At 41.6% G+C, this 22,416-nt stretch overlaps 1 protein-coding gene and 2 pseudogenes across 1 annotated transcript in view; 2 read left to right on the top strand and 1 right to left on the bottom strand.

Moving 5' to 3' along the window:
* The first annotated feature begins 1,010 nt into the window (after positions 1–1,010).
* Positions 1,011–22,416, top strand: part of CTNNA1 (catenin alpha 1) — a 180,563-nt gene continuing 159,157 nt past the window's right edge. The window contains exon 1 of the mRNA XM_090288239.1: positions 1,011–1,117. The gene's annotated coding sequence lies outside the window, so the exon portion shown is untranslated. The remainder of the gene's footprint in view (positions 1,118–22,416) is intronic.
* LOC150000720 (large ribosomal subunit protein uL4 pseudogene) lies at positions 9,024–10,889 on the bottom strand (annotated as a pseudogene).
* LOC150000721 (superoxide dismutase [Cu-Zn] pseudogene) lies at positions 9,646–10,107 on the top strand (annotated as a pseudogene).

Genomic DNA, 22,416 nt, shown 5'->3' with positions numbered 1-22,416 from the left:
TGAATAAGAATTGCCTTGTTAAAGTTTTGGGCACATTCACCCACAGATGTTAACTGGGCACTGACAAGGGGATTAGCATTGTGCTGGGTGCCTAGCGGGTACAGCTCCTGTCTTCCAGGAGTTTGCGTTTCCTGGGGGATGGAGGAGTCAGTAGTAAAGGGTGAACATGTGGAGGGCAGACAGGTCTTTCTTGCACCCTGCTCAGTACTCAGTACTAAATCAGGAAAAACATCATTGGGGCTGATAGTGAATATGTAATATATTTTTTGTTTGTTTTGTAGTTTTTTGTTTTGTTTTGAGCATTCACCAGGAGAGTAAGGAAGAAAGTGTGGGAATAAAATTTCCTAAATGGTCTGCGGGATAGGGATAGAAGCCAGGTCCTTTCGGCTTCCTCATCTGTTAAGTGAGGGGATTTCTAGCAGGGCTTCCATCTCACATTATGAGGTCCCTGGAGTCCGGTTCTAGGGCCACTCTGCCCCAAGCTGTGAGGCCTTAGTTTCTCTTGTAAGGGCAGGGGGTGGATCTAGATTACTATTCTGGAAGGCTGTGACTGGAGAACACCTGTGGCACTCCTCTGGCGTGTGCCCAGGTCCTTGGGGCACCAGCCACGGATTGGGCCTGCGCGTACCGCGCCCGCCCGGAGACTCACCTGGGCGCTGATTAATGACTCACCTGCCTTCCCTCCCACTCCGGCTGTTCCAAGAATCACCGCTCCTCCTTCTTCTGGGGGGGGGGCACTCCCGGCTTGAGAGTTTACTAGGAGCCTGAGATGAGGTAACTGTGGGTGAAAGGCGGAAAGGGCGAAGTGCAAGAGGTCCTTTGGGGGGGTTCCGGCCCGGCGTCACCAAGCTCTTTTGGTTGGGGGCTCGCCCCCAAAGCCAGGGCCGGGAAAGCAGGGCAGCGGCGGGAGGCGCAAGGAAGAGCGCGCCGGAGGGTGGTGCTGGGAAGGGCGGGCGACGCCCGGGCCGCGGGGCGGGGGCCACGGGCTGGGGGCGGGTCGGGGGCGGGGGCGTCCGGCAGCCCATTTCCTCCTTTCAGCCGGACGGGAGGAAGACAAAGCGGCGTCCGTCAGCTTCGGGCCTCGGGAGTTTTCCTACCCTCGTCCGGTTCGCCGCAGGTAACTCTTTTCGCGCGATCGTCGGCTCCCCAGCCGGTTTGAAGGGCTCTTCAGGGGGTCGGAAGGGGCTCCGTCTCCTCTGCGACCCCTCCAGGAATCGGGCTCCGGAATGGCGCGGTTGCGGCGCCCGGCCCTCTTCCCCTGCTGGACCCTGGGCCTGGGCCCTGCCCGGCCGGGCGGGGCCGGTCTTTTCTGGAGCTCGGGAAGTTGAGGGGCCACGGCGGCTGGAGAACAGCGAGCCTCAGGCTCCGCGCGGTCGCCGCTCTCCCTCTCGGGAAAGTTTCTCCCGGTTTCTAAACTTTGTTCAAGTGAATTCGGTGCGCGCGCTGGGCCCCCCTTGGCTGCCTATGGTGAAGAGTCTGCGCGTTGTTCCCGGTGCGGAAACGTTCGGGAACTGAGTTTCCCAGGGAAGTGATTGTGGTTTGTGGTTTCCGTGGTCGCTCTCCTTCGCCCCCGTCGCGGAAACTTCCCGGTCTGCTGGCCAGAAGGTCGGCTGGCCCGCACACCCGCATTCCCGGCGCGAGCGAACGCGAAAGTTTGTGCGTTCGCTTTCTCCGAGGCCGCTTGGGAAGGTGCGCCACACCCGTGTGGACTTTTGGCGTGTACCAAGTTAACCTTTGTTGTGCTATTATTCAGTCTTCTCCTGCTGGTTAACTGGGCGCGCTTAACTCGGATTAGTCCTAGCTCTTCCGAGTGGCGTTAGTCTTTTTTTTGTTGACTTTTAAAGGAGTGTGTGTGTATGTGAAGCACTTGTTGGAAAAAATGTTGACTTCAATGCCTAACCTTGGTCTGGCAGGAATGGCTTCCCAATAATGCAGGCGGCAGTTGGCTCAACTCCAGGATTGATATCCTCTCTTGTCCTCCTGCGTCTTTGTAACATTTTTGTGTTTGGTACAGAATTCACAATTTAGAAAAGAGTATGTTAAGGCTCCAACTAAAGGGTATTTCATATTTGTGTTGAAGGAAATGATTACATCATTGTATTTTTGCAACAGGGTAGGCATTTCGGATATTTTGTTTAGTGATTTTTTAAAAAAAGACTATACAGCTGTGTGTTACTTTAAGAAATTTAAACAACTTTGTAAATCCAATTAATTAGGATGTGTTATTTTGTTTTACAAGAGGAACGAGCGGAGAAATTATCCATGATCTCTGCCTACTTATTTACTCTTCTTGACTTCTGTAAAGTTAAAAAATAGCGCTGGCTGGTGTGGCTCAGTGGATTGAGTGCCAGCCTAAGAACCAAAAGGTCGACGGTTCTATCCCAGTCAGGGCACATGCCTGGGTTGCGGGCCAGGTCCCTGGTTGGGGGCATGTGAGAGCCAACTGATTGATGTTTCTCTACCTCTATATCTTTTTCCCTTTCCCTCTCTCTAAAAAATAAATAAGATCTTAAAAACTTTTCTTTATCTGTTTTCTTAAGGACCCACAGGTGATTAAGATATGTACAGTCTCTGCCCCTAAGAGCTCACAGTGTAATAGAGATGGCACACACCCAGGTGTAGTGTGAGGCAGGCAGATTGTTTTAAGTGCCATGAACAGTAATGATGAGATACTTGTGGGTGGGCCAAATCTTAATATAATATGTATTGTGTTGGCTAAAAAGTTCGTTTAATTTTTTTGTAAGACAGCTCTAGTAGTGCTTAGTTGTTTTAACTTCACTTGAAACAATTTTTTAGACTGTATAGTGACACGCTGTCATATTAGTGTGCATTAAAAAAAGCTTATCAAAATCGGTGAATTTTTGTGCAGCCATTTTAATGAAGGTGGAAGAAAATGTACAACATTCTTGGCGTATTATGCTTTATTTCAAGTAAGGTTAAAAACAACTGAAATGCAGAGATTTGTGCAATATGGAGAAAGTGCGGTGACTGATCGAATGTGTCAGAAGTGGTTTGCAAGGTTTCTTGGTATTATTGACATTTTGGCCAAGTAATTCTTTGCTATGGGGCTGTCTTATGCATTGGAAGATGTTTAGCAGCACCCCTAGCCTCTATTTACTAGAAGCCAATAGCAGGCGGTTGCTGACATACTAAAAAAAAAGTCCAAGTCAATTAAGTTATTGGTGAAAATGAAAAATGTGTCTTTTATTTTATGGAAAAAACCAAATGGACTTTTTGGCCAACCCAATACTAATAATAAGAAAAACTTTTAGCAGCATGTAGAGGGGGTTTGTTTGGTTTGGATAAGGCCAGAAAAGCTTGAGGTGATGGTGGTGGCATTTGAACTAGATGAAAATGAGGAGAGTTTTGTCAAGGGAGGAAGCATAAAAGTGCATGGGAGTTTGTGGAATTTTGATACATAACTCCCTCCTGGTTTTCTTTATTCTTTTGGCTCTTGCTTCTCATTTTCCCCATCCCCCCAATCCACTCATAGCCATGATTCTATCCAAAATGTCTTAGCCCTTCATATCCCATCAGTAACATCTTATTACCTACAGTGACTTAGAAATCAGGGCTGCCTTCTTCATTCAAGTTAAGGATCACTTCTCTGAGCAGTCTCCCTGTCATTAAACTTGTGTGCTAAAGTCCAAGCTTCTATTTTTGAGTGCAGGTCTTGGCCACCTGTACACTAGAGAGCTGCTTGGGTGTCCCAGGGCTGTCTCAAACTCAACATGCCGGTAATGAGACAGCTCTTTATTCTGGAGACCTAAACCAGAGTTGGTGATCAGCAATAACTGGCAGGGTCCTGGAATTTCTTTGAGAAAGTAACAATAATGTGAGACCTGATGGACAGAACTGGTGTTGGGGTGGTAGTATGCGTACTACTGAAGATTTGGATAGGGAGAACAGTGTCCTCTGCTCTGTAAAAGACCTGAGACAGAGAACTCCATGTGTTTAGAAACCTAAGAGAAGATCTGTGTAGCCTGAATACTTTTGGGGTGGAAGAGGCCTCATGCCAGATCACATGCTTGGATTTTATTCTGAGATCTCTAAGAAGCCATTGTAGGGTGTTTCATGATCTGATTTCCTTTTTAAGATCACATTGGCCCTGGCTGGTGTGGCTCAGTGGATTGAGAGCTGACCTGCAAACCAAATGGTCACTGGTTCAGGATTCCCAGTCAGGGCAGATGCCTGGGTTGCGTGCCGGGTCCCCAGTTGTGGGTGTGGGAGAGGCAACCACACACTGATGTTTCTCTCTCTTTCTCTCTCCCTTCCCCCTCTCTGAAAATAAATAAATAAAATCTAAAAAAAAAAAAATCACTTTGTTAGTGCTTGTAGGGCATGTATTTGTGTACAAGTGGAAGTTGGGAATTGAGGTAGGAAGATGGAGTGAATGTGTTGGGGATGAAGGAGCTGTATTTTGGAGAAATGAGACAGGGCTTACATATGGACTGGATGTAGGGGCCTAGGTTTATCTGTAACTGTTGTTTCCTCAGTGATGCACTGAGCAGGAATACTGTCCCTCTCCCATTTGTATTCCATAACTTTCATGATATGCTCTTAGACATATCTTGGGACTCAAATTAGCACTTCATTTTTTGATAGCAAAGCTCTTCTCACTGGATGGGGTACTCATTTGTACAATACTATTATTGATGTTCTGTGTGCTTTTCCTGGTACAAAGTGAGCCTGCCAGCTTCTTGAAGACAGGGACAGATAGCCTTAGTCTTCAGCATGGTACCTGGTATAGAGGGCAAATTAGATGCTTTGTTGAGTGGAGGAGGAAAGTCTTTTCTGTCTGGAGTCTAGCTTTTGGGTGGAATTATGGCAGATAAGGAAACAGATTATAGAGAACCTTGATACCAAATTGCTGTTTTGGTCAGATTGAGAACTATCTCCATTTCCTTCTTCTTCCTTTCTACCCAGATCTAATCAGAGATGAAATCCTTTCCATCTGGTCTTCATTTTACATAAATTCCTTTTTTCCATTCTCTATTCTTTTAATCCTTTAGATTATCCTTTTATCTTTGAACTATGAAACTACTTGTTCTCTGAATAAATTGTTCTTTTTTTTTTCTTTGACTTTTTCATTTTTTTTCTTTCTTTCTTTTCCTGGAGCTCCCCCTCATCCATCTGGCAGACTCATTTATTTTTTAAAACCCACCTTTTGTACATATCCTGTGGTTGCATCTTTTATACTGTTTAGTACATATTTTTAAGGTATGACTTCCTCCCTGCTGGGGGTTTCTTAGAAGTGGAGTTTAGTCCTTTGTTTTTAAAACAATTTTTAAAAATTAAAACATACGTAAAAGTATAATACACATGTAGAAAAGTACTCAAATCAGGAGTACCTGCTTAATAAATTTGTCTGAATACCACTCATATCCACCATCCAGATCAAGAAATAGAAAATTACAAGCACTCCAAGAATTCTATATTGTCCTTTGCAGTTACTACCAACCTCTCTGTTCTCTTGTTTTTAATCTGAGACGCTAAGGTTGCTCAGTAAGTGTTCACCAAAGTTAATTGAATAGTTGAATTTCTTCTGTCTTCTCCTCCATCTTTCAGCCTTTTACATATAAGCAATACTCTCATTTGAGAAACTTACTGGTATCTTGTTGCTGCAACCATTAAACTCGTAGGCTGGTATTGGAATTCAAGGTCTCCTAAATTCTGGCCCTAACTTACTTATTTTAAAAAAGATTTTATTTATTTATTTTTAGAGAGAGGGGAAGGGAGAGAGAAAGAGAAGAAGAGAAACATCAATGAGTGGTTGCTTCTTGCATGCTCTCAGCCAAGGCATATGCCCTGACTGGGAAGCAAACGGGAGACCCTTCGGTTCTCAGGCCGGCACTTAATCCACTGAGCCACACCAGAAAGGGCTAACTTACTTTTTTTTTTTTTTTAACCCTATTTTTTACTGTAAATTGTTGCTGCATGTCTTTTGCATTTGCCAAGCATTTGTACTGGGGTGCTCCATCGTTCTTTGGCTCAGTGCTGTCCATCCCTGAAGGCTGATTAACATCTTTTCTTTTTCATTGAGGCATTGGTCATTATTGCTCAGAGTTATCTTTAATTTATATGAAATTCTAAAATTTGCACCTGATTATGACATTCTCACTCACATATCCTGTTTTTTTTTGTGTTAAAATATACATAAAATTTACCATTTTAACTATTTATGTGCATACTTCAGTGTCATTAAGTACCTTCATATCGTACAACCATAACCATCATTCATATCCAGAACTATTTTCATTTTCTCAAACTGAAACTCCATATTCATTAAACAATAACTTCCACTTGTCCTGCAGCCCACTGGCAACCACAATTGTACTTTTTCCCTCTTTGACTTTGACTGCTGTAGGTACCTCATATAAATAGAATTAACAATAAACAATTTGACTACTGTCGTCGGCAGCCGTCCGTCTCGAGAGACGATGATGTAGCTTCTTAAGAGTCTATCTGCACCGCCGAGAATGGCTGTGCAGTCCAACTCGGGAGTGACACGGTATCTGTCTCCTCCCGTGTTGAATCGACATCTTTCGATGACGCTGGAGTGTCCTCTCCAGTGAAGCTGAAGCTACAGAGCCTGGGCAGGGTGATATGGAGGGTCTGCTGTTGCCCATGCAGCAGACCCCCCCTCTCTTCGCAGCTGAAGGATCCAAGGGAAAGACGGAGTCAATACAGCTTGGCTTCAGGTGCGCCGCAGGAGTTGCCGGTGTTGACTACAACGTCAAACCGCCTTAGGGACTCCGGCTCTGGATTTTCTGTCGGGGTTTACTCCCTTAGCCTTTCCCCTGAAGAGGTATGCCGCAAGGCAGCGGAGGTTTTTTGGAATCAGAGTTTTCCTTCTCTGATGTGCCCTGACTGGAAGATCGAACCAGTGACACTTAGCTCGCAGGCCGACGCTCAATCCACTGAGCCAAACCAGCCAGGGTTTTGACTACTGTAGATACTGCATAAAAAGTGGAATAAACAAGAGTTATGTGGTAGGGTGTCTTCTGCTATTGCTAGTTTGTTCTTTTATGACTGGCTTATTGTACTTAGCATAATACCTTAAAGGTTTACCTATGTTGCAGCTTGTGTCAGAATTTCTTTTTAAGACTGAATAATATTCCATTATTTATCTGTTGATGGACACTTGGGTTGCTTTTCCTTTTTGGCAGTTGTGAATATTGCTATGAACATGATTGTACAAATGTGTGTTTACATTCCTGCTTTTAATTCTTTTGGGTAGAGTCCCAGAAGTGGAATTTCAGGGTTGTATCATAATTTTATGCTTATGTTTCTGAGGAACTGCCATACTGTTTTCCACAATAGCTGTGACACTTTACATTTTTACCAGCAACATATAAGGACTCTAATCTTTAATTTCTCCACATGCTCACAAAAAATTATTATTTAAAAAAATTTTTGATTTTATTTTTCTATTAAGTTGTCCCACTTTTTCCCACATTGTGTCCCCCAACCCTGCCCACCCCTGAAAACTTATTTTTAATAAGTCATCCTAATGCATGTGAGGTGATTGTGCATTGTTGTTTTGATTTGCCTTTCTCTAATGATTAAGTGCTGTTGAATATCTTTTGATTATTGGTCATTTGTGTATTTTCTTTGAAAAAATCTCTATTCAAGTCCTTTGCCTATCTTAATCCGTTTTTTTTTGTTGTTGTTGTTGAGTTGTTAGTCTGGTATTAATCCCTTATGAGATATATGATTTGCAAGTACTGTCTCTCATTTTATAGGTTGTCTTTTTACCCTGTTGATAATGTCCTTTGATGCACAAAAGTTTTAAATTTTAATTGAGTCCGATTTATTATTTTATTTTGTTGCCTATACTTATGGTGTCATTTAAGAAATTATCACCATATCTGATGTCATGGACCTTTTCTCCTATCCTCTCCCACTGCCCCAGCTGAACTGTGGATACCTTGAGGGCAAAAACTAGATTCCTTTGTAACCACTTTACCCTCCAGCACATGGTAAGCAAGGCAGGTCTGGGGAGAGAATTTTTAAAAATGGAATTCTTAATAGGTCATAATAAACAATAAAGAGTTAGGTGGTAGGGTGTCTTGTGTTGCTAATTTGTCATTGATTATATGTCTGTTACCTGATGAATGGTGATAATGTTCTTTTTGGAGTTTTTAATCTTGTGAGTTCCAGCTCTGGAGTTTGAACTTTGTCATCTGTGTAATGAGTAAGATGATTTATAAAGGATATTTGTTTTATCCTCTAATATGATGTAGTGCTAATTTATTCTTTCAGTTACGGAGTGTTGGACAGGACAAGTTTTTATCCATACGAAGTGGGTTGTCTTACGAATAAAACCAGTGAACTAGTTCAGTATCCAAATAACATTAAGTTCTGATTTACCTTTCTTAAGAGTCTTCTAGACCATAAATCCTTTTGCCAGATGCTGAGCTTTAAGGCAATTGCAGTCTTCTGTATCTTCCTGTCTCCTGTGATACCTGACTCATTTCTAAACCCATAGCAGATACTATTTAATAAATACTGAATTACTTAAGCTCTATGTAGGATTGTACAGGTTGGTATGGAGGTAAAGGCATGGCTTTATATACAGTTTATTAAAGTTTTTTTTGTTTGTAAAGCTCATTTATCTAGAGATAAACATGTTAACATTTTGGTGTATATCCTCTAATTTTTTTTCTAGACATGTATATTGATTATATATAACTTTTATAAATACTGGATTTTACCTTATATGCTCTTTTGTAATCTGCTCTCCATTGATCATAACTTGAACCCCTATTAGTAGCATAAGGTTAACCATTATGTACCACTAAGGAAAAAGAAGCACTGCCAGTAAACTAGGAAATGCCATCAATTGTAAGACATATCCAGATTTTAAAGACTTAAGAATGTGAAGTGCCTATGCTTTAGAATTTATGAGATACGTAATTGAACAACACTAACATAGCAATTTTTTTGCCTTTGATAAGATTTTTGCTCAAAATTAGCTGTCCTTTATGGAATAAACAAATTTAAATTCATGCAGTAGTTTTCTATTCTTCTGTAATGGGTTTCTTGTCTGTGGGCTTCTTAGCTGCTGGTTTCTTGGTAGCTGCAGGCTTTTTTCACACCAAAGGCTACTTCTCCTTCCTAATGCCAGCAGCCCTCTTTCTTTTCTTCCCAACCACAGGCTTCTTGCCTGGAATCCCCTTCTTATTTGGTTTGGCTTCTAGCACTACTGCTGCTTTATCCATCCAGAGTTTGTGGTTCTTGGCCTGACAAGGAGTGGTGTTCCTGCTCATGGTCTTTGCATACGGGTTTAGCTTCAACGTGATTCTCAGGATTTTTAGTGGATTCTTCTTCAGGACTCTGTGATGAATTGTCTTGTGTTGCTCTTGGAGGGTTTTTTTTTTTTATCTCTGGGTTTTTAAAATTTTGCTAAGGTCTGTTTTGAGCATCTTGTGTATGGGAAGGTTATATTTACTGTTGAGGGAGGCAGCTTAATGCCAGGTGCTATATAGATCATCTTAATTTGTGAAAACCACTTTTAAGTCCAAATGCAGAAATGGCCCACATGCCCACCAGGAGGTTGTTTCAAAATGTATATTAAGCGTTGGCATGTCCTGTGGCGTCGGTGTGGGCCTCAGAGCTGGAGCTGCGCGCGCCCCGTGAGTCATTACGATCAAGGCCGTGTGCGTGCTGAAGGGCGACAGCCCGGTGCAGGGCACCATCCACTTCGAGCAGAAGGGCGGCGGTCCCGTCAAGGTCTCGGGCTCCATCACTGGCCTGGCTGAAGGCGAGCACGGTTTCCACGTCCATCAGTTTGGAGACAACACACAAGGCTGTACCAGTGCAGGTCCTCACTTTAATCCTCTGCCCAAAACCCATGGTGGACCACAGGATCAAGAGAGGCATGTCGGAGACCTGGGCAACGTGACTGCGGACAAAAGCGGCGTGGCCTCGGTGTCCATTGAAGATTCTCAGATCTCCCTCTCCGGGGACAATGCCATCATTGGCCACACCATGGTGGTCCACGAGAAGCGAGATGACCTGGGCAGAGACGGCAATGACGAGAGCAAGAAGATGGGGAACGCTGGCAGCCGCCTGGCCTGTGAGGTGATTGGGATCGCCCAGTGAGCATCCCTGGGGCCTGGCCACTCCTGCGGCCTCGCTGGCCGAAAACATTTAACTTGCTAAACCTTAAACACTATCATCTTCAAGTAAAAAAAAAAAAAAAAATGTACATTAAGCAGAGTAATTCCAGGGATTTTTCTGAAGACTGATACTATTGCCCTCATTATAGGTGATGCAAGTTCCCCTGTGTCAATGATGATTTCTCATATTGCCCTTGCTAGCTGTCATTTGCTGAGAGACATAGGCCACTTGATATTGTTCTAGGCTTTAAGTTTCTTAAGATGCAAAACAGCCTCCTTGGTTTTCCTGTAGCCTTCAACCACCGAAGGAAGTTCAGGAACTTCCTTAATATGATGATCTTTAGACGTGACCACTGCTGGTAAGGCCGAAGTAGTGAGGGCAAAGCAGATGGCTATTGCTCCTATGCTGTGCTCATTCTGCGGTGGCAATGGTGCCAGATTTTGGTGAGTGAAACCATGAGGCTCACAAGACACGTTTCCAGAAGCATCCTGGCCAGAATGGTGAGTTCCGCCACCTCGAACTATGGGAATTTTCAAGCCATAGCTCTGCCAGTATCCCAAAGCTCACCACTGGTTAGATGACCTGCCAGTTCACTGGCAGCATAGGAGCTGTCTGTTCTTGCGCAAGTTGATGTGAATGGAGTTCGCGCTATCGGGTCGAATAGGAGCCATGAGCACAGCAGGCAAAGTGTCATTTTTGCTAGATGATTCCCCCTTTTTGGAGTACACTGATATTGGTGGATGACTACATGCTATGGCGTGGAGAGAAGGTCATACTCCTCATAACCTAATGATTCCCACAGGAAAAGGTAACATAGCGTATTAATGATCCTTTCCTATTCCATTATGTATTATACAATAGCTTCTTTAATCATTTGGACATTTAGCTTGCTTCTAGAGCTACTTTAGTTTGCAGCTAAATCTTTTACTGATCTTATTTCCTTAGGGTAATCTTAGAAGTGGAATTCCTAAGGGGAAAATATTTGCTACACTTAAATTTTTTTTTATTGTGGTTAAATATAACAAAATTTACCATTTTAACCATTTTCAAGTGTTTAGTTCAGGGGTATTAAGTAAATTCACGGTGATGTGCAACCAATCATCGACTGTCCATTTTCAGAACTTTTTCATCATCCTAAATAGGAACTCTGTACCCATTAAACAATAATTCCTCCTCTCTCCCCAGTCCCTGGTACACTCTGTTCTACTTTCTCTATGAATTTGCCTGTGCTAGGTACTTCAGAGAAGTGGACTCATGTATTCCTTTTGTGTTAGCCTTATTTCACTTAGCATAATGTCTTCAAGGTTCATCTATGTTGTAGCATGTACCAGAATTTCCTTCCTTTTTTTTTCTAATTTTTTTTTTGTGGTAAAATATGCAACAGAATTTATCATCTCAACCATTTTAAGTGTTCAGTAATATTAAGTACATTTATATTGTTGTGCAGCCATCACCACCATCACTCTTTAGAAGTCTTCATCTTGTAAAATTAAAACTACCCATTAAATAAAAACTCACCATTTCCCCTCAACCAGGGCCCTAGCAATCATCATTCTACTTTCTGTCTGACTGCCTTAGTTTTACTGCATGTAAGTGGAATCATACAGTATTTGTCTTTTTTGCGACTGGTTTATTTTACTTACAATAACGTCCTCAAGGTTCATCCCTGTGGTAGCATATGTGAGAATTTCCTTCCTTTTTAAGGCTGAATAATACTTTATTGTATACATACTACTCATTTTGTTTATCCATTCATTTGTTGATGCACGCTTAGATTGCAACATTTTAGCTGTTGTCAAAAATGCTGCTAGAACAGGGTATACAAATATTTCTTTAAAATCCTTTCAATTCTTTTGGACATATATCTGGAAATAGAATTGTTAGATTATATAGTAAATTTATTTTTAATTTTTTGAGGAACTGCCATACTGCTTTTCACAGTAGCTGTATCATTTTATATTCCTACCAGACATGCACAAGAATTCTAATTTCTTTACTTCCTTACCAACACATATTTCCTATTGTTTTGATATTAGCCATCCTAATGAGTTGTGAGGTGGTATCTCATTGTAGTTTTGATTTGCATTTCTCTAATAATTTGTTTTCATGTGTTTTTGACCATTTGTATTTCTCTGGAGAAATGTCTTCAAGTCTTTTGCATATCATAGAGTTGTTTGGATTTTTTGATTGAGTTTTAGGAATTTTCTATTCTGGATATTAATCTTTTATCACATATATGCAATTATTTTCTTCCATTCTCTGGGTTACCTTTTCATTTTGTTGATGTCTTTTGATACTCAATCATTTTTATTTTTTAATTTATTATGCTATTTAAAGTGGTCCCAATTTTTCCCACTTTGCCCTCCTCCACCCGGTATCCCCCATTTCCTCTGGCAGTCAGTCCCCTTACTTCATGTCTATGGGTCATGCATATAAGTTCTTTGGCTACTCCATTTCCTGTACTGTTCTTAACATGCCCCTGTCTATTCTGTACCTACCAGTTATGCTTCTTAATCTCTGCATTTTTCTCCCCATTCTCCTCTCCCTTCCCCCTCTTAGCTGATAACCCTCCAAATGATCTCCATATCTATGATTCTGTTTCTGTTCTGCTTTTTTGCTTAAGATTCATTAAAAAAATTTGATTTTACATTCAATTGTTGAATTTATTGCCTATATGATTGTAGTTTTGATCTTCTTTTTCTTAAATCCCTTTAACATTTCATATAGTGGCTTGTTGGTGATGAAGTGCTTTATCATTACTTTGGGAAGCACTTTATCTGATAGCTTTGCTGGATAGAGCAATCTAGGTTGTAGTTCCTTGCTTTTCATCACTTTGAATACTTCTTGCCAGTCCCTTCTTGCCTGCAAAGTTTCTTTTGAGAAATCAGCTGATAGTCTTATGGGAGAGTTACCTCCTTTGTTGGTTATTATCAGCTTTTCTCTTGCCCCTTTTTAAGATTCTCTCTTTATCTTTAACTATGATGTATCTTGATATGGTCCTGTTTGGGTCCATCTTATTTTGGACTCTGTGCTTCCTGGACATATATGTCTGTTTCCTTCACCAAATTAGGGAAAGTGTTCTTTCCATTATTTTTTCAAATAAGTTTTCAATTTCTTGCTCTTTCTCTTCTCCTTCTGGCATCCCTATGATTTGAATGTTAGTATGTTTGAAGTTGTTTCAAAGGCTGCCTACACTATCCTGTTTTTTGGGTTCTTTTTTCTTCTTGCTGTTCTGATCGAATGTCTTTTTCTTCCTTATGTTCCAAATCATTGATTGGATTCTCAGCTTCATCTATTTTACTGTTGATTTCCTGTGAATTTTTCTTTATTTCACTTAGTGTGTAAACTTTATTTCTGCCCGAGTCTTTCTTATGCTGTTGAAGTACACAATGAGTTCCTTGAGCATGCTAATAACAAGTGTTTTGAAATCTGCATCTGATAGATTGTTTATCTCCATTTTGTGTAGTTCTTATTCTGGACTTTTGTTCTGTTCTTTCATTTGGGCCATATTTTTTGTCTCCTCATTTTGGCAGCTTCCCTGTGTTTATTTCTATGTATTAGGGAGAGCTGCTTTTGGCTCCCTGTCTTAGTTATGTGGCCTGATGTAGAAAAACGCACCCGTTAGTTAGATGGGGTGGAGCCTTAGGTATTCGCCAGGGTGGGGTAACCTGTGCGAACCAGGTTGTTGAAATCTCAGATATGGTGTCACCCTCTGTGGCTCTGTGTGTGGGAGGACTCAGAAAAGGGAAAATGGCTGCTGCCTGGCCTCTATAGAGTTTTGCCCGGGAGGAAGCTGTCCCCTGGCACTTGTCCTCATGCCAGACACTTCAGTTTCTTCCTATATGCCACTGGTCTCTTCCAGCTGCTGACCTGGTGCTGGAGCCCAGAGGCAGTAAGTCTATTTTAAGTCCTAAGTCCATTGCGGGCCCTTTAAGAAGAGATGTCTGAGAATTCCGCAGTTTCTTCCCGCTGCCCCAACCCTCACTGGTTTTTATAGTTAGAAGTTATGGGGCCATGTGGTCTGGCTTGGGGCTGGGATTGCTCACTCACAAGGTATCCCTCTGATATTTATACACCACACGTGCGTGTGGGACTGCCTGTTCAGCCGCTGCCGCCTCACTGCCTCACTGCATCCTCTCTACCCCAGCTCCCCACGTCTCTGCCCCTCCTACTGGTCTGGATGAATATGGCTTCTTCAGATCCTTTGTAGTTGGGCTTCCATACAGCTTGATTTTCTGGCAGCTTCTGAATTTTTTTGTTTTGAAGTTAGTTGTGATCCTTCTTATGGCTGTGCAGGGAGGCGAAATGTGTCTACCTGTGTCTCCATTGTGACTAAAAGTTTTCAAACATTTTTATTTTGATAAAGTCCAATATATCTATTTTTTCTTTGGTTATCTACCTGGGTCTTCCTTTGGTGTCATATCCAAGAAATCATTGCCAAATCCAATGTCATGAACCTTTTGCCAGAAGTTTTCTTCTAAGAGTTATATTGTTTTAATGCCTACATTTAGGTCTTTGATCCATTTTGAGTTAATTTTGTATGCTATTAGATAATGGTCCAACTTCATCCTTTTACATGTGGTTTACAGTTTTCTCAGCACCACTTCTTGAAAAGTCTGTCCTTTCCTCATTGAGTAATATTGACACTCTTCAAAAATTATTTGAGTATATATTGTGTTGTCAGTTTTGGCTCTATTGTATTGGTCTCTTTCTCTATGCCAGTACCACACTGCTTTGATTATATATCTTTGTAGTAAGTTGATGCCAAATTAGCATTTGATGCTAATAATATTTAGTGCATTTAAATTTTGTTTCTATATTTTGATCGTGGAGGTGACTACACAACTGTTTGAGTTCGTCAAAACTCATAGAGTCTAGTACATCAGAGTAAATTTCACTGCATGTAAAAAGTGAAAAACTGAACAGGTTAAAAATAAATTCATTCAAAATGTATATTTTGCTACTTTGTGCATATAGAATAAACAGTGAAAAATGTGTAGTTATTCTTTCTGCTTCCCCGTCCAAACCATTTTTTCCTCATGAGTGACTCAAGCCACATCTTTAGAAGACTTAGGGGAATTTTGGTTATACAGTACATGTTGGAGGCTTTAAGTCTTATTAGTACTTTCTGTTTTCTCTTCGGGAGTTAAACACATCAGGCATCTGGGAGAGTCTCAGAGCAGCAGTTCTGAGTATTTGCCCAGGTGCCGTTGTGCTTGCTTCCAGACCTAGTGGTGTTGCATGTGCAGCTTGGTGGTCTGCTCAGTGTCCCAACAGGGTGGGCCTGGGCGAGTGGGCCAGACATCGTGGGGAAATAGATAGTCTAGCTTGACATTCCCTGTGTCATGCTGTTTGCTCACTTTAAGAGCACTTTACAAAATTTATCTATTATTGAAAGTTCAAAGTGTGCAGAAATAAGCACATTTCAAAATAAAACTTCAGCATTGCCCTTTCTCTGTTGGAGCCTCTAAATGTTCATTATTTTCTTTAGTTTTTTTTAAAAAATATATATAACTATCAAATTTTTTCTTCCCCATGTTCAAGCATGTCCCAACTCCGTTTCTAATGGAGCTTGAAATTAGCATGCATTCCTATATACTTATTGATAGGTTACCATCTATCAACCCAAGTCTTTGATTGGGAATTAATTTTACACTAGCTGCAAGTTTGGAGTAATGCATATAATGTAAATACAGTTCAAAGGCAACTTCAAATGTTATTCTAAATATTTGTAACAAAGATTTGCTCATTTGGAACAATTATATGGGTAGTATGATTTAATTTTTTAAGTTTCTTGTCATCTATTCCATGTTCCCATTTTAGTATAAGAAGAGAGGGAATTATATTATGGAAGTTAATGTAATTTTCATCTGTAAGAGTTTTTTAAAGTTTATTTTATTGATTATGTTGTTATAGTAGTTCCAATTTTTTCCCCTTTGCTCCCCTTTGCCCAGTACCCACCTTCCCTCCAGCAATGCTACCCACCTTAGTTCATGTCCATGGGTCTTGCATATAAGTTCTTTGGCTTCATCCTTTTCTATATTATTCTTAACACCCCCCCTGTCTATTTTGTACCAACCAATTATGCTTTCTAGTCCCTGCCACCATTTCCCCATTTCTCCCCTTCCCCCCTCCCAGCTGATAACCCTCCAAATGATCCCCATACCTATGATTCTGTTCCTATTCTGCTTTGCTTAGTTGGATTTAGTTTTTAGTTTTTAGATTTGGTTGTTGATAGTTGTGAGTTTGTTGTCATTTTAGTGTTCATAGTTTTCATCTTCTTTTTCTTAAGTCCCTTTGACATTTCATATAATAATGGCTTGGTGATGATGAACTCTTTGCTTCACCTTGTCTGGGAAGCACTTCATCTGCCCTTCCATTTTGAATGATAACTTTCCTAGATAGAGTAATCTTGATTGTAGGTCTTTGCTTTTCATCACATTGAATACTGCTTGCCAGTCCCTGCCTGCCTGCAAGGTGTCCTCTGAGAAATCAGCTGACAGTCCCACAGGCACCCCCCTGTAGGCAACTCTCCACCTCTCTTGCTGCCCCGAGGCCTTTGTCTTTATCTTTCACCCTTGGCATCTCAATCGTGATGCATCCTGGTGTGGTCCCCTCTGGGTCCAGCTCGCCCGGGACCCTCGGTGCTTCCCAGACTTGTATGCCCATCTTCTTCACAAAATTTGGGAACTTTTCCTCATTTTTTTCAATTCTTGCTTCCTCATTCTGCACTGGTTGACTTTTTTTCTTCTTATGTTCCAAATTATGGATTTGAACCCCGGTTTCCTTCCCTTCACCATTGGTTTTGTGTGGATTTTCCTTTGTTTCACTTAGCATAGCCTTCACTTCTTCCCTTATGCGTTTGCTGTACTCAAGCATATCTGTCAAGCCTGTGAGCATCTTTTTCACCAGCGTTTTGAATTCTGCATCTGTTAGGTTGTCTGTCTCCTCACCTGTTACGTCGGCTATCTCCTCCTTGCTTAGTTCTCCCACTGGAACCTTGATCCGTTCCCCCTTTTGGGCCATACTTCTCTGTCCTCTCATTCTGACAGGCTCCTGTGTGTGCTTGCCTCAGCATCCCAGGTAGAGCTGTCACTCCTGTTAGGTTGTAAGGGGCGGAGCCTTAGGGATTCTTCAGTACAGAGCAAATTGTTTCACCACGTTGTGGTGCTGTATGTGGGGGAGGGATCCGAGAGGGAACAATGCCACTTGCCCAGCACTCGCCCCTTTTACAGGCACCTCTTCCACTTCCGCACCAGACTGGCGCCCCTCCAGCTGCTGCCCTGGCCATTGTTCTGAGATTGGTTGGGTCTGCGGATGTTCTAGGACTGTGGGGCCCCCCGCAAAGAAGTGGACTCTGCTGAGACCGGCAGTTTCTGCCTCCACCCCAGCCCCCACTGGTCTGCACATCCAGAAGCAATGATGCTTGATTTTCCCTGCTTCTGGGACCGTGGGCCGAGCAGTCCGGTGAGGAGTTGAGAACACTCCCCAGGTGTCCCTCTTGACTTTTTAAAACTGTGACTGCACTTTCTGGCTACTGCGCTCTCTGCCTGACTGCTGCTGCCACCACCACACCATGTTCTCTCCACCCCGGCCTGCCCCTCCTACCTGTCTGGATGAGTATTTCTTCTTTATATCTTTGTTTGCTGGACTTCCATGCAGTTTGATTTTCTCGAACTTCTGGTTGTTTCTAGTTTTGTGGTAGTTGTATTCCTTCTTAGTTGTGGAGGGAGACGCAGTGTGTCTGTCTATGCCTCCATCTTGGCTGGAAGTCCAGGATTTTTTTTTTTTTAAAGACTTAGAAGGCTTTATAGAGAAAATAACTTATTCATTACAAAACTTTAATGCAAATGATAATTTAATCCAATTTAACCTTAGTATTAAATAACTAGTCTCATTCTTTTATCAAATAAATTATTGCTCTGGTTGTGTGGCTCAGTGGATTGAGTGTCAGCGTGTGAACCAAAGTGTTGCTGGTTTGGTTCCCAGTCAGGGCACATGACTGGGTTGTGGGCCAGATCCCCATCTGGGGGCATGTGAGAGAGCCACACATTGATGTTTCTCTCCTCTTTCTCCCTCCCTTCCCCCTCTCTAAAAATAAATGAATACTTAAAAATAATTATCAGAGAGAAAAAAAGAGAAACATCAATTTGTTGTTCCACTTATTTATGCATTTTTTGTTTGATTCTTGTATGTGCCCTGACCGGGGATCAAACCTGTAACCTTGGGATATTGGGATGATGCTCTGACCAACTGAGCTATCTGGCCAGGGCTAACTAGTTTTTTTCCTTGGTTGATAATTTAAAGACTAATTCTTTCCTGGATTGTTTTGGCTCTTCAATAAATTACACTGAGCTGTGGATTTTCTTGTTCTGAGATTTTATTATTAAATTCTGTTTTACATAAGTAGGTCATCAATTGTATTTTGAAAGTTCTTATTGCTATGGTTTAGTTTATTTTGCTGGTATTTGACATTATGAATTGAGAGTGTGAGTTCAAAGCCTGGTTAATTGTCATTTACATAATCCTGTACTGGTGTATTAACCAGGTTAGACTGCAGACTGTTCTTTAAACTGAAAGTCCTGTCATAACTCAGAAAATGCGTTTCTAGTGATATGAAGGATAGGAGTCTTTGTTAATCGTCCATTTGTCCTGTGCAGCTCCAGTACCTGCTTTCTTTCCAAGCAAAGATGCATTGTTACTATTCTCATAGTATATTGAATATTTCATAATGTTAAATATTTCAGTATTAATCCAGACTCTTAATCATGGTTTCTGAAAAATGATAGCAGTGAATGAGGCAGAAACTGAAAGGGTAAGTTACTGTTACTGACGAGATAGTGTTTATGGAGATCTTCTATTCTTGGGGAATCTCTAAATTGGCAAAGGTTTCGTGTAATCATCTGTTATCATTTTCTTGCTTCCTTGGACCTGGGGTCATCATGTTCTCAGAAAAGCTCTGGACTGACTTTGAAGTGTATCTTTAAACACCTGTCATTTTGCAGAGAAGTGGCTAAGTGAAATGTGAGCTTGATAGCTTGAGAGAAGTGGGGAAAATCCAAGGGAATGAAAGTTGGCAATCCTTGAGAGAAATTTAAGCTTCTTTAGGGACATTAAGACCAGTGAAAGATGTGATTTTTTTTTTTTTTTTTTTTTTGGTATCTTTATTGAGTCAGGGTCTAAGGCAGTATTTAGTTTGCTGTATCTCAACTGCAGTAGGAAGGATTCAGTTAAAGACTGCATTTATTTTAAGTCTGAGTTTCAAATCAGGTGCTGGGGGAGATGTTAAGACTGCAAATCACCATTGCTAACCTCAAGGGATTTACAAACTAATGGGATTAGCTTTAGTAATATCACTAATAGGTAAGAATTAGCAATCCATATCCATTTTTGCTAATCCATAATAAGAGACATTTCTTATTCTTTTTTACATGCTAGATGAAACCTAAAACAGTTGAGCCAATTTAGTTAATAATTTATAGAATGTTATTAGATGAAAGTTACCATACTCAGAAAAGCCATGGTTCCTGTGTTGAAGAGTTCTTGGTTTCATGGGAGAGACAACACTGATATATGTAGTGCTCTGTGGCAAGGGCTGTAATAGAGAGAGATACTTGTAAAGTGCTTGGGGGAACTCAGAAAATAGGGAACAGCTCTCTCTGAGGAAGCAGAGGACATTTGTGTGAGTCTTGAAGGAAGATAGAAAAATCTGGAAGGGTGCTTTGAGCAGAGGAAAGGGCTTGTATAAAGCTTTGGAGACATGCACGTGCACTGGAGGAGTTTCACGGAGTGGAGGCAGGTGATGAACCTGACAGGGTAGTGCGGCTCAGGCTCGTTCACAGGAGTTTTGGCTTCATTCTGTCTGTGGAAGCAGTTCCAAGTTATATTTCAGAGGGAAGCTGACCCTATGATGATGATAACTAGAGCTGTTAGGAGAAGACTCCTACATAGCCTAATCAGTCTCTAGGAGAGCCCTGAGAACGGGAAGAGTTATTAGAGTAAGATATTTACTGAGGTGCAGAGGTTGGGGAGGGGAGAGGAGGAAAGGGGGTTGTAGAATCTCTATGGGACCTGGTTTGGTGGAACTTTGATCAGTGGAAATGGGAGTGCCACAGGGGGAATAGATTGGAGGGAAAATGCTTGGTTTGGGGCCTGGGGATTTTTGAGGAACTCAGCTCTGCAGTTGTGTGTGTGAAGTCCTTTAGATTGGGGAGATGCTGCTCTGGCTTGGAAGGCACTTGCTGGCTGCGTTTAGCCTTCACTATAGTAACTGTAAGAGGTTAGGTTTTGTTCCTTTTTGGGGGAGTGGGGAGCGGGTGGTGGTGGTGGTTCAGGATTTCTTAAGTAACTAGTATAACTAAGTAACAGAGTGAGTGCCAAGTACTATTTTTTTTTTTAGTTCCAAGTATTTTTAAGTTAGGAAAGATAAAATTCATACCTATATTGCTTTTTAAAGCATCTTTGCTTATCTTTCAGCCTTATCTTCTGCCATTTCAATCTTTATCTTCTTTTTCACTCACATTTGTGGTTCTTGGAAGGTGCAAAAGTTTTTTGGTGTCACTCTACCTTTGCAGAACCTGAAACAGCTGCTCCCCATCCCCCCATCCTGCACATTGGATCCTTAGGGAGGACTCCCTGGCCAGTTGGGGATTCTCTCCTGGGTGCTCCTCTTGTGCACTAATGGAGCAATTTACAACTTCATATTCTCTGTTGTAACTATTCTATTGTCTAGAATGTGAGCATTTTCCCTCAACTTGTTTTTAAATCTGTAAATGTACAGAAAAGTTGAAAGGGGTAATACAATGAATCGTTATGCGTCAATTCACCCAGATTCACCAATCATTAACATTTTCAAAATTTGCTTAGTTGCTCTATATTTCTGAGTCATTTGAAAGTGAACTGTAGATATCAGGGTACTTTACCCTTTAGTTCTTCAACAAGTAACTGCTAAGAATAATGACATTGCTTTCATATAACTGCAGTATCACACAAGAAATTTTACATTGATATAGTAACAGTATTAAATTTAAAATATAAAGAATGGTCTAAGAACCAGTGTCTACTCTCTGTGTGAAATGCAGACTCTTACTTTTACCCTAGACCTGCTGAATCAGAAAATGCCTTTTAACAAGAGTCCTAGAAGTATTGCTCTCATGCACAGTCCATATTCATATTAAATTCACCAGTTGTCCCAGTGATGTACTTCATAGCCCCCCGCCCCCCAAATTCAGGAATCAGTAAAATATCACATACTGCCTTTAGTCGTCATGTTGTAACAGAACCCCTAGGCTCTCCGATTGAAACAGAACCCACAGGCTGTTTTGTTTTGTTAGGGGCCCGATTGCCCGCAGCCAGAATTGTAACTCTCAATACCAGAGATTAGTGAAAAGAAAAAGAATTGTTTGTTTAATAGTTATATAGATTTAGGTTATTTGCGGATTTCTGCCGTTAAGTCTTATGTTCCTTAAAACACCCACAAACACATATTTCTGCTTCCCCCTACCAAACCAGGCTAGTTTTAGAAAAGTTAGAGATTCTTTTTCCCTACTTCCTAGACAGTTCAGCTTTACCAGTAGCTGCCAATCATTCGATTCTGATTGGGGAGGCCTTTCTGTGTTGTGGTGCCCTCCAGTTTTTAATCCAGAACTGCGCGGATTCCCAGCCTTCCCTTTCTAAAACCACAAAGGTATTTCCCCTTCTCCAAGCCTCAAGGTGTTCTCAAAGCTGCATGATGTCCCTTCCTTTTCAAAGCCGCATGGTATGTGTAGTTAAAATGTCTGCCGCTTATTTTTAAATCCCTGACTGCGTCCTCTGACGCTGTGGGCATGGTACCCAGTTCCGACCATTCACAGAACCTCACACAGGCTCTGCAAGCTCTTTCAGTACCATCCCAGGGTCCAAGACCCCTCCCATCTTCTTGAGGCCTTGGAAGCATCAGAGTCATTTGCATAACAAAGACACTAGCCACTAGCCCCAGGCATGCAAAGGTATCCTGAAAGCTGCTTTCTTTTCCCCATCCTCCAGCCGCAAGCTCTGGGGGTTTTTGGACACCTCCATTCTGTAACAATGTCTCTAGTTTTGATTTCTAGCCCCTCCATTCCCCATTATATTGACACTTTTGGGGAGTTAGGCCAGTTTTGTAGAATCCTACAATTCAGATTTGTGTCATTGTTTCTACTTTTGACAAGAATACTACCTGTGTGAAGATGAATCTTTCTCAGGGGATTGCAGTTGTCAGGTTGTTCCACTGGTGGCAAAGCTAAGTTTAAACACTTGATTAAGTGGCATCTG

Source organism: Furipterus horrens, unplaced genomic scaffold (genome assembly GCF_987537825.1).
Source record: "Furipterus horrens unplaced genomic scaffold, mFurHor1.1.pri manual_scaffold_10, whole genome shotgun sequence".
Lineage (NCBI taxonomy): Eukaryota > Metazoa > Chordata > Mammalia > Chiroptera > Furipteridae > Furipterus > Furipterus horrens.
The sequence above is the reverse complement of the archived record's forward strand: the minus strand, read 5'-3'. Positions and strand labels throughout refer to the sequence as shown.